This window comes from Sinocyclocheilus anshuiensis, unplaced genomic scaffold (genome assembly GCF_001515605.1).
Source record: "Sinocyclocheilus anshuiensis isolate Anshui unplaced genomic scaffold, SAMN03320099.WGS_v1.1 scaffold160, whole genome shotgun sequence".
Lineage (NCBI taxonomy): Eukaryota > Metazoa > Chordata > Actinopteri > Cypriniformes > Cyprinidae > Sinocyclocheilus > Sinocyclocheilus anshuiensis.
Window position 1 is genome coordinate 256,958 of NW_015554119.1, and position 9,384 is coordinate 266,341.

Below are 9,384 nucleotides of genomic sequence, written 5' to 3' on the forward strand. Positions count from 1 at the left end.
GTATTAAAATAACTCAAATTAAATAAAACTAAAAACTTAATAAAAGACCTATACAGACATAATAAATTCAGACATCATTTAACTTAAATTAAAATAAATAACAAATACAAATAATACAAATCAAACGACAGTAGTTTATCAGTAATCCTAAAAAAAAATAACACTGCCAAACTTACATGCTAAAAAACAACTTACACATAGTAAGAAATGGTTATAAAAACTGAAACAGAAGGGAAACAAGTAGTAGGAAAGCGGAGAAATAAAAAGCGATACTTATCCTTTGCTGGTGCACCTGCCCGGTGGAGTCGCACGGTAGAGTCGATGGTCTTTACACTCTTCGGTCTTACCACGACCGCAGTCGTGACCGCTTCCGCGGTAAACTAAGCTTCTTTTTTCTTCGTTTAACAAAACTCAAATTGAATTCAGTTGGACACACTTTCCAAATTTGAACATCTGGGTTGTGCTGTTCTGTTGTAAATAAATCTTAACCAATGATTCCTAATTGCATCTACTTCCAGAAGGCCAAATAAAGTGCTTTTGCTTTCGCACTGAAATACACAGCATCTCCCTGACATGGCTGCATCAACACTACTGCTGTTCCTGAAACCACGCCTTCTTTCTTTGCGTGCACATTTGGGCAGCATTATGCTACTATTTCCACATAGTGAGGTAGACATGTGGGGGCGTGTTAGAACGAGCCGTTTTAGGAGGGCGTGGTTGACTCTTAACTTTTATAAAGAATATCTCTTTGGATTTGAGACTTTAGTCTTTGCAACTTTACAGATCTTCTTTATGCACCAAGAGCTTGTAACACTCCAAAGAGAAAGGAAAACTTGAAATCGCATCATATGACCCCTTTAAGTTCGGAGTGTTCTTTTTCAAAACTGCTGTACACTGAGTACTTATGTGCCGTGTGTCAGTTTGCAGATTCACCTCGAGGCTGTTGTTCTTTCTCTGATCTTGCACACGTCCTCTTCACTCTGCCTGCGAGGATAAAACATGACAGGGCTGATGGTTTTTCAGTTTCAACTTCTAAAGCTTTCATGCTTATGTACGTGTGCTGCTTTTCATGTGGGTACGCACACAGAAATAAGTGAAAAGCAGATGAATACAGGCTGATTTACATATAGCTGGAATGAAAGTCCTGGAAAATCAAGGCAGGTGCATGGTCAAAATATCATAATTCATTATTAAAAAAAACCGGCAAACTTCAAGACTTATATAGCCATAAGTGGTCAGTAAGTTATAGTAAGTTATATTAAATTGGATATGTTTTGCATTGGGCCATGCTTTTATTTTATAACTAATTGATTGCCCTTAGAAATCAAAGTAAAAAAATAAAAACTTTTTTTTAATAGATGTAAAATATAAAACAATAAATTAATGGTATTTAAACATTTAATTTAAATATAATTTAAATATAATTTGGAAGAACCTTTGGGTTACGAGTCCGACTCTCTAACCATTAGGCCACAACTTCCCCATATTCTGTTCAAAAGTTTCAGGTTGGTAAAATTTGTTATTGAAAGAGGTCTTTTTTGCTTACCAAGGCTGCATTTATTTGATCACAAAATGTAGCAAAAACAATAATATTATTACCATTTAATGTAACTATTTTCTATTTTAATATATTTTCAAATGTAATTTATTTCTGAGATGCAAAGCTGAATTTCAGCATCATTACTCCAGTCTTCAGTGTCACATGATTTTTCAGAAATCATTCTAATATGCTGATTTGCTGCTCAAGAAACATTTTTTATTATTATCAATGTGCTACTTAATATTTTTGTGGAAACGGATTCATTTTTTCAGGATTTTTCAATTAATCATAGGCTATATATTGATTCAAAAGACCAGCATTTATTTGAAATAGAAAACATTTGTAACATTATAAATGACTTTACTGTCACCTTTAATGTATTTTAATTAATAATATACGTTTAATATAATATATTATTAAGCATTTGAATTTAAAGCTAGTCATTGTATCATTTATGGCTTTTATTAACCTGCTCCGCAGATCATTTATTTTGACCTGTGGTGTGTTATTACATTAGTGCTGTGTGTTTAACATTTCTGGTATTTCACACACAGCAGTGACCCACACTAGCATAAGCATTGCACTTGGACGCTAATCCCCAAAAGGTGTTCTTATCTCTTGGATCATAAAACTCTCAGAGGCATACTTAACCTGGTAAAGCCACACACAGCCACCTACACCTCCATTCATAATTGACTACCATACAAGGCTTGCATTTCCATCTGTTTACACAGACGCTCTCCAGCGTGCCTCCACCCTTCGCTGGTATCTGGTGTAGCTGGAAGTGGAGTGAATCAGCAGTCTGCGCGAGTGATCTCACTTTTATTCAGTATCTCATTCTGTTGTCTGTGGTCACATCCCAGAGGATCAAACCCCTTTCTTCTCTGGTTCTCCTGTATGGACATGTTGACTCGGTTAGATGTAATCACTTCCTCTTGACTGTACAGAACGGATGTTACTTGATTGTCTCCAGAAACAAGTTTATTTGTAGTAAACCACAGATTAAATACATGAATAGACCTTTGTTTGCAATTGTAAATGCTTTGTCATAAATCAGTTTTGTCATTTTGAAAGGGAGACGGTTTGATATGTATTGAGCTTTTCAAAAATAATGACTGTTTGCATACAAGTTTCCCAAACACTCCCTCTGTTTACCATTGGTTGGACAAACCGACAGTCTTGTCCCAAAACTAATGTCATTGGTTGAGACATTGTCGATGTTTAGGGATGGTTGTGATGCTCAGACAAAAACATGTCAATGCTTTCATTAGCGTCACAGTGTTTATGTTTTTTCTGGGAAATCAACCTACTAATATTGTACTCATACTTGTCTCTGCGTATTAATCTAGGATATCAGAAAGCTATTTAGCACAGAAAAGATTACATCACCTTTAAATCGCTGGATTAAATACTTAATTACATAATATGATGTTTTCCCTTCATTCTTTTTTTGAGCTTTCACTTCTCCATCTTTCATATGCACAGTGTCTCATAGCCTTAAAGTAGGATTTTTGGTTGCCATAAAAATAAAGGTGTACATATGTTCCCATTATACTCATTACATGGGACTGTTTGCTGTGGAGATTACATAAAATAAAAGCCCAATTATAATTTTCTAATTGCCGGTTTGTTCCGGTGTCTTTTGGAAACTTGTCTCCCTCATAATATCATTTTCTCTAATTATCCATTCTTCACACCCTGTGTTCTTGGGTCTCATTTTTGTCTCTTTTTTGTTCCACTTAGAAATATCGCAGCACAAACAGAAAGATCACAGGAGTCACTGCACAACTACAGAATCTGATCGTCGAGACCTCATAGAAAATCTTACAGGTATTAACTTTTTTTTTTTCCATATACAGACAAATATATGTAAACAGCCATGGTTGTATAATTGATTGTTTCTTCAGCTATAAGGGCACTTGTATGTCCAGATTAATTATTGAATATGTTAAATGGTATATGTTATATATACCAGTTTCCACAAAAATATTAAGCAGCACAAATGTTTTCAACATTGAAAATAAGAAATGTTTCCTGAATCAAATTAGAATGATTTATGAAGGACCATGTGACTAACGTGGGAGTTGTGACAGCGGAGTTGAAGATCGAAATGCAGGCTTTATTGCAAGAGTGGTCAAAACAGGCAGGGTCAAACAGCAGTAAACAGGTATAATCCAGGGCAGACAAAAGAGTAATCCAATAAACCAGCAATGGTCAGGGCAGGCAGCAAATGATCACAAACCCAGATAACAGTCCAGGGTCAAAAACCAAGGCAAGGAACTAGGAAAACAATGCTAAAGGCTAACAATACTAAGCAATGAGTGTGTGTAAAAAAACCAGGGCTGCGTTCAGCCCCGACAAAACGTTGCAAAACGTTTTTTTAAACGGAAACACCCTGTTCTGATGACGCAAGAGTTGCAACTATGGCAGCTGAGAAGGCATTTGTAAACGACTTTACTTGGACCCATTGTGCGAGCTGTCTCTTTAATACCGCGTGGTTTATATACTGTACATTTTGCTGCTGATTGGGCTGACATTTTTGAAACACCCACCAAACAAGAGAAAACCCCTGTGTTCCATTCGGAAGGGCTCATCCCTAAGCCCTAATCCCTTCAAAGGGTTTACCCTCCGGAGTGAGAGGGTAAGGGTGTAGGGGACCAAACAACTGTTTCTTGAAGTGCCCTTCTGCGTCATCACGTGCCCACACGGAGGCACCGTCACCATGCAAAGAATCTGCGCAAAGGATCATGGGAGCCCGACGTGTCCATCAGTTGTACCCTTCGAAATCCTTCATTCCGAAGGGCCCTTTGAAGTGGCCAGTTTTGAGCACTTCGGTTTGGAACGACCCTCGAACGTATCGAACGTATCTTTGCACACCGTTTCCAAGAAACATGTCGTTCAACCCGGAAACCGTAGAAAAACGTTGCGCACGTTGCGCAAACGTGCCCCTGGTGTAGATTCTGTAATACCGCGAGAACTCAGTGAAATATAGTCCTCCTTCTCGCGCTGGACCTTCGTGTGCAATCACAAAATCGTAAACGGGCTCTTTCACAACTAACTGTTCGTCAAGTTGTAAAGGAATCAAATGAATGTCATAATCATTTGTATCAATTTGTGCAATAATGTCATGTTCCCGTGCTGTAGTGCACACAGTTGTTTTCTTAGAAACCTGGTAAAGCCACACACAGCCACCTACACCTCCATTCATAATTGACTACCATACAAGGCTTGCATTGCCATCTGTTTACACAGACGCTCTCCAGCGTGCCTCCACCCTTCGCTGGTATCTGGTGTAGCTGGAAGTGGAGTGAATCAGCAGTCTGCGCGAGTGATCTCACTTTTATTCAGTATCTCATTCTGTTGTCTGTGGTCACATCCCAGAGGATCAAACCCCTTTCTTCTCTGGTTCTCCTGTATGGACATGTTGACTCGGTTAGATGTAATCACTTCCTCTTGACTGTACAGAACGGATGTTACTTGATTGTCTCCAGAAACAAGTTTATTTGTAGTAAACCACAGATTAAATACATGAATAGACCTTTGTTTGCAATTGTAAATGCTTTGTCATAAATCAGTTTTGTCATTTTGAAAGGGAGACGGTTTGATATGTATTGAGCTTTTCAAAAATAATGACTGTTTGCATACAAGTTTCCCAAACACTCCCTCTGTTTACCATTGGTTGGACAAACCGACAGTCTTGTCCCAAAACTAATGTCATTGGTTGAGACATTGTCGATGTTTAGGGATGGTTGTGATGCTCAGACAAAAACATGTCAATGCTTTCATTAGCGTCACAGTGTTTATGTTTTTTCTGGGAAATCAACCTACTAATATTGTACTCATACTTGTCTCTGCGTATTAATCTAGGATATCAGAAAGCTATTTAGCACAGAAAAGATTACATCACCTTTAAATCGCTGGATTAAATACTTAATTACATAATATGATGTTTTCCCTTCATTCTTTTTTTGAGCTTTCACTTCTCCATCTTTCATATGCACAGTGTCTCATAGCCTTAAAGTAGGATTTTTGGTTGCCATAAAAATAAAGGTGTACATATGTTCCCATTATACTCATTACATGGGACTGTTTGCTGTGGAGATTACATAAAATAAAAGCCCAATTATAATTTTCTAATTGCCGGTTTGTTCCGGTGTCTTTTGGAAACTTGTCTCCCTCATAATATCATTTTCTCTAATTATCCATTCTTCACACCCTGTGTTCTTGGGTCTCATTTTTGTCTCTTTTTTGTTCCACTTAGAAATATCGCAGCACAAACAGAAAGATCACAGGAGTCACTGCACAACTACAGAATCTGATCGTCGAGACCTCATAGAAAATCTTACAGGTATTAACTTTTTTTTTTTCCATATACAGACAAATATATGTAAACAGCCATGGTTGTATAATTGATTGTTTCTTCAGCTATAAGGGCACTTGTATGTCCAGATTAATTATTGAATATGTTAAATGGTATATGTTATATATACCAGTTTCCACAAAAATATTAAGCAGCACAAATGTTTTCAACATTGAAAATAAGAAATGTTTCCTGAATCAAATTAGAATGATTTATGAAGGACCATGTGACTAACGTGGGAGTTGTGACAGCGGAGTTGAAGATCGAAATGCAGGCTTTATTGCAAGAGTGGTCAAAACAGGCAGGGTCAAACAGCAGTAAACAGGTATAATCCAGGGCAGACAAAAGAGTAATCCAATAAACCAGCAATGGTCAGGGCAGGCAGCAAATGATCACAAACCCAGATAACAGTCCAGGGTCAAAAACCAAGGCAAGGAACTAGGAAAACAATGCTAAAGGCTAACAATACTAAGCAATGAGTGTGTGTAAAAAAACCAGGGCTGCGTTCAGCCCCGACAAAACGTTGCAAAACGTTTTTTTAAACGGAAACACCCTGTTCTGATGACGCAAGAGTTGCAACTATGGCAGCTGAGAAGGCATTTGTAAACGACTTTACTTGGACCCATTGTGCGAGCTGTCTCTTTAATACCGCGTGGTTTATATACTGTACATTTTGCTGCTGATTGGGCTGACATTTTTGAAACACCCACCAAACAAGAGAAAACCCCTGTGTTCCATTCGGAAGGGCTCATCCCTAAGCCCTAATCCCTTCAAAGGGTTTACCCTCCGGAGTGAGAGGGTAAGGGTGTAGGGGACCAAACAACTGTTTCTTGAAGTGCCCTTCTGCGTCATCACGTGCCCACACGGAGGCACCGTCACCATGCAAAGAATCTGCGCAAAGGATCATGGGAGCCCGACGTGTCCATCAGTTGTACCCTTCGAAATCCTTCATTCCGAAGGGCCCTTTGAAGTGGCCAGTTTTGAGCACTTCGGTTTGGAATGACCCTTCAATATGGCGGCCATGATTGTTTTTACTCTGAAGTGCCCTTCGGAGGGCGATATATCCCATTTGGAACTCACCGAACGTATCTCAAACCCCATTGCACACCGTTTCCAAGAAACATGTCGTTCAACCCGGAAACCGTAGAAAAACGTTGCGCACCAGTTTGAGCTTGAATGTGCCCCAGGCTTTAAATAGGGTGAGACTGATGTGGAAACAAGACACAGGTGAATGCAATTAGAGATGATGAGTCCGGCAAAGGATTATGGGAAATGTAGTCTGGGATAGATTGGCAAGAGTCAGAGGTGGAGTGCCCTCTAGTGGAGTCCAAGGCACTCCAGCTGGAGATCGTGACAGTGACAATTAAGGCTGTAAATTCAACTTTGCCATCACAGGAAGAAATTACATTTTTATGTATATTCAAATAGAAAATAGTTATTTTAAATTGTAGTAATATTTCACAATATTAGATTTTTTTTTTTTTACTGTATTTTAATCAAGGAAATATAGGCTTGGTGAGCTAAAGAGCATTCTTTCAAAAAATCTTACCAACCCCAAACTTGAATGGTAGTGTGTATTTGGTTTTATGAAAAAACACAGACAAACCAAAGTAAATATCAAGAGTAAACAAAACATTTATTGTGAATTATTTCCAAAAAACTGTATCTTTTTTTTCCAAATTATGCAGGTCTTTACACAGAGCAACGGTTTACAAATGAATGTTATGATACCTTTATTTGGTTTACCAGCTATTGTAAGTGAAGTACACAATACAGAGCAAAGGATCAACTGTTGTAGACGACTGCAAAGAGAGAAAGCAGAATCGTGTCAAGATGTTGACTGATGAGGTCGCACAGGTGCAGGAGGTCAGTTTTGCCACCGCCCACTCATTAACCTTGAGAAAAATGTGCGATTTGTACGAGTTTATAATCTCTGTGTTGTGTTTGTCTTCAGGTGAGATACTGTCTGAAGACTCTGAGAGAGCAAATGGCAGCCAGACAAAACAATAATAACAATAATAAGGTACTATATTGACATTTTACCTGTTCAGATTAATTTCTCAAAATCAGTATACTATATTATACACACTATTAGTTATATCAGTTATTTCCTCAGTTGCTCGTATTTTTCCCATCAGTTTGGAATGCTTTGCATATTTCTTCAAATGATTACTCTAAGCTGTCTCATTTGTAAATCTATCTTGTGCCCTAGATTCCATCCAATGGCTTTAAAGTTGACGTTCTTGTCAGCAAAGCCAATGGCTCCAATGGATTGGTGAATGGCTCTTTCACTAAATGTCCGGTAAACTATTTGTCATATAAAGATTATTCACTTGCGCCATTATAAATACACACATGAATAGCAAGAATGTATAGGCTACTCACAAACACAAACAAACAGAGACACTCCCATAGAAAGAGAGCGAAAGCATTCAGTCCACTTGCTGTATCACATTTCAGTGGTTTTGGACAGAATTGAATGCCGTATTGTGAGTAAAAATAGCCCCTTTCCTCCATTAAGGGTATTAATCATTCAATCTCAAAAACTTTTCGAACTAAAATGAATAACTTCTCTGTTTGAAAATGGGAAGTCCTGTTCTCCTGTACAGACTCCCAAATAATAAAGATAATGGACAGTAGCAGATACAGTTCAGACTCTTTAATGAAAATACGATGACGTTCATAGATAAATAATTTGGCCAAAAAACATTACCACAGTTTTGTTCATTCTTGTTTCCGTGGTAATGTGCTGAGATTTGGGAGCGTACGCACATTAACCTTTTGCTTCTGCCTGTGAAAAGTCACACCCATGACATGATGCCCTTGGGAGCAGCAATTGCCAAACTTGTGGCTGCTCAGTAAACAACCCGTCATTATGCCTTCAACTACACACCTACAGCGCCTCCCATGCACACACAGTTTATTTTTACTTATTTAATAATAATAATTTTATATTTATATATTATAAGTCTATGTTTTATACCTCCCATGTTTATACCACATCATTTTGCTTCTTTTTAAATGCTTTTTAATAGATTACATTTTATTTTACCCTTGTCCCAGATTCAGATTTGAAAATATGAAGATCTATCATGAAAATATTTTTATAAATCGATTACATTCTTTAAATAAATGTTCTTTTCAAAAATGTACCAATTATATAAGAATTTATGAAATATACTGAATAAATATAACTACACATCTACAGCACCTCCCATTTGCACAGAGTATATTTTTACTTATTTAAATAACAATAATAATTTTAGTTTTTTCTACAAGCTAGAGTAAGAATTGAAAGCATATACTATACAAAAAATATACTATATAAAAATTTCCCATATAACAAATATATTAAAAGAGAATATGTACTAAATATATGTACTAAATTATGATGGAGTGTCCAAAACTGCATATTACCATGCTTTTTACTGTAATAGCATTGAAAGATTTTAAGGTTAATAAAAAAAAAAAAAAAATATATAAA

General features: G+C 37.2%; 1 long non-coding RNA gene across 1 annotated transcript in view; it reads left to right on the forward strand.

Moving 5' to 3' along the window:
* LOC107669981 (uncharacterized) overlaps positions 1-9,119 on the forward strand; it is a 15,161-nt gene extending 6,042 nt beyond the window's left edge. Inside the window, exons 2-5 of the long non-coding RNA XR_001632055.1 lie at positions 3,284-3,370; positions 7,650-7,766; positions 7,855-7,923; positions 8,113-9,119. This is a non-coding gene — a long non-coding RNA (uncharacterized LOC107669981). The remainder of the gene's footprint in view (positions 1-3,283; positions 3,371-7,649; positions 7,767-7,854; positions 7,924-8,112) is intronic.
* Positions 9,120-9,384: the final 265 nt, after the last annotated feature.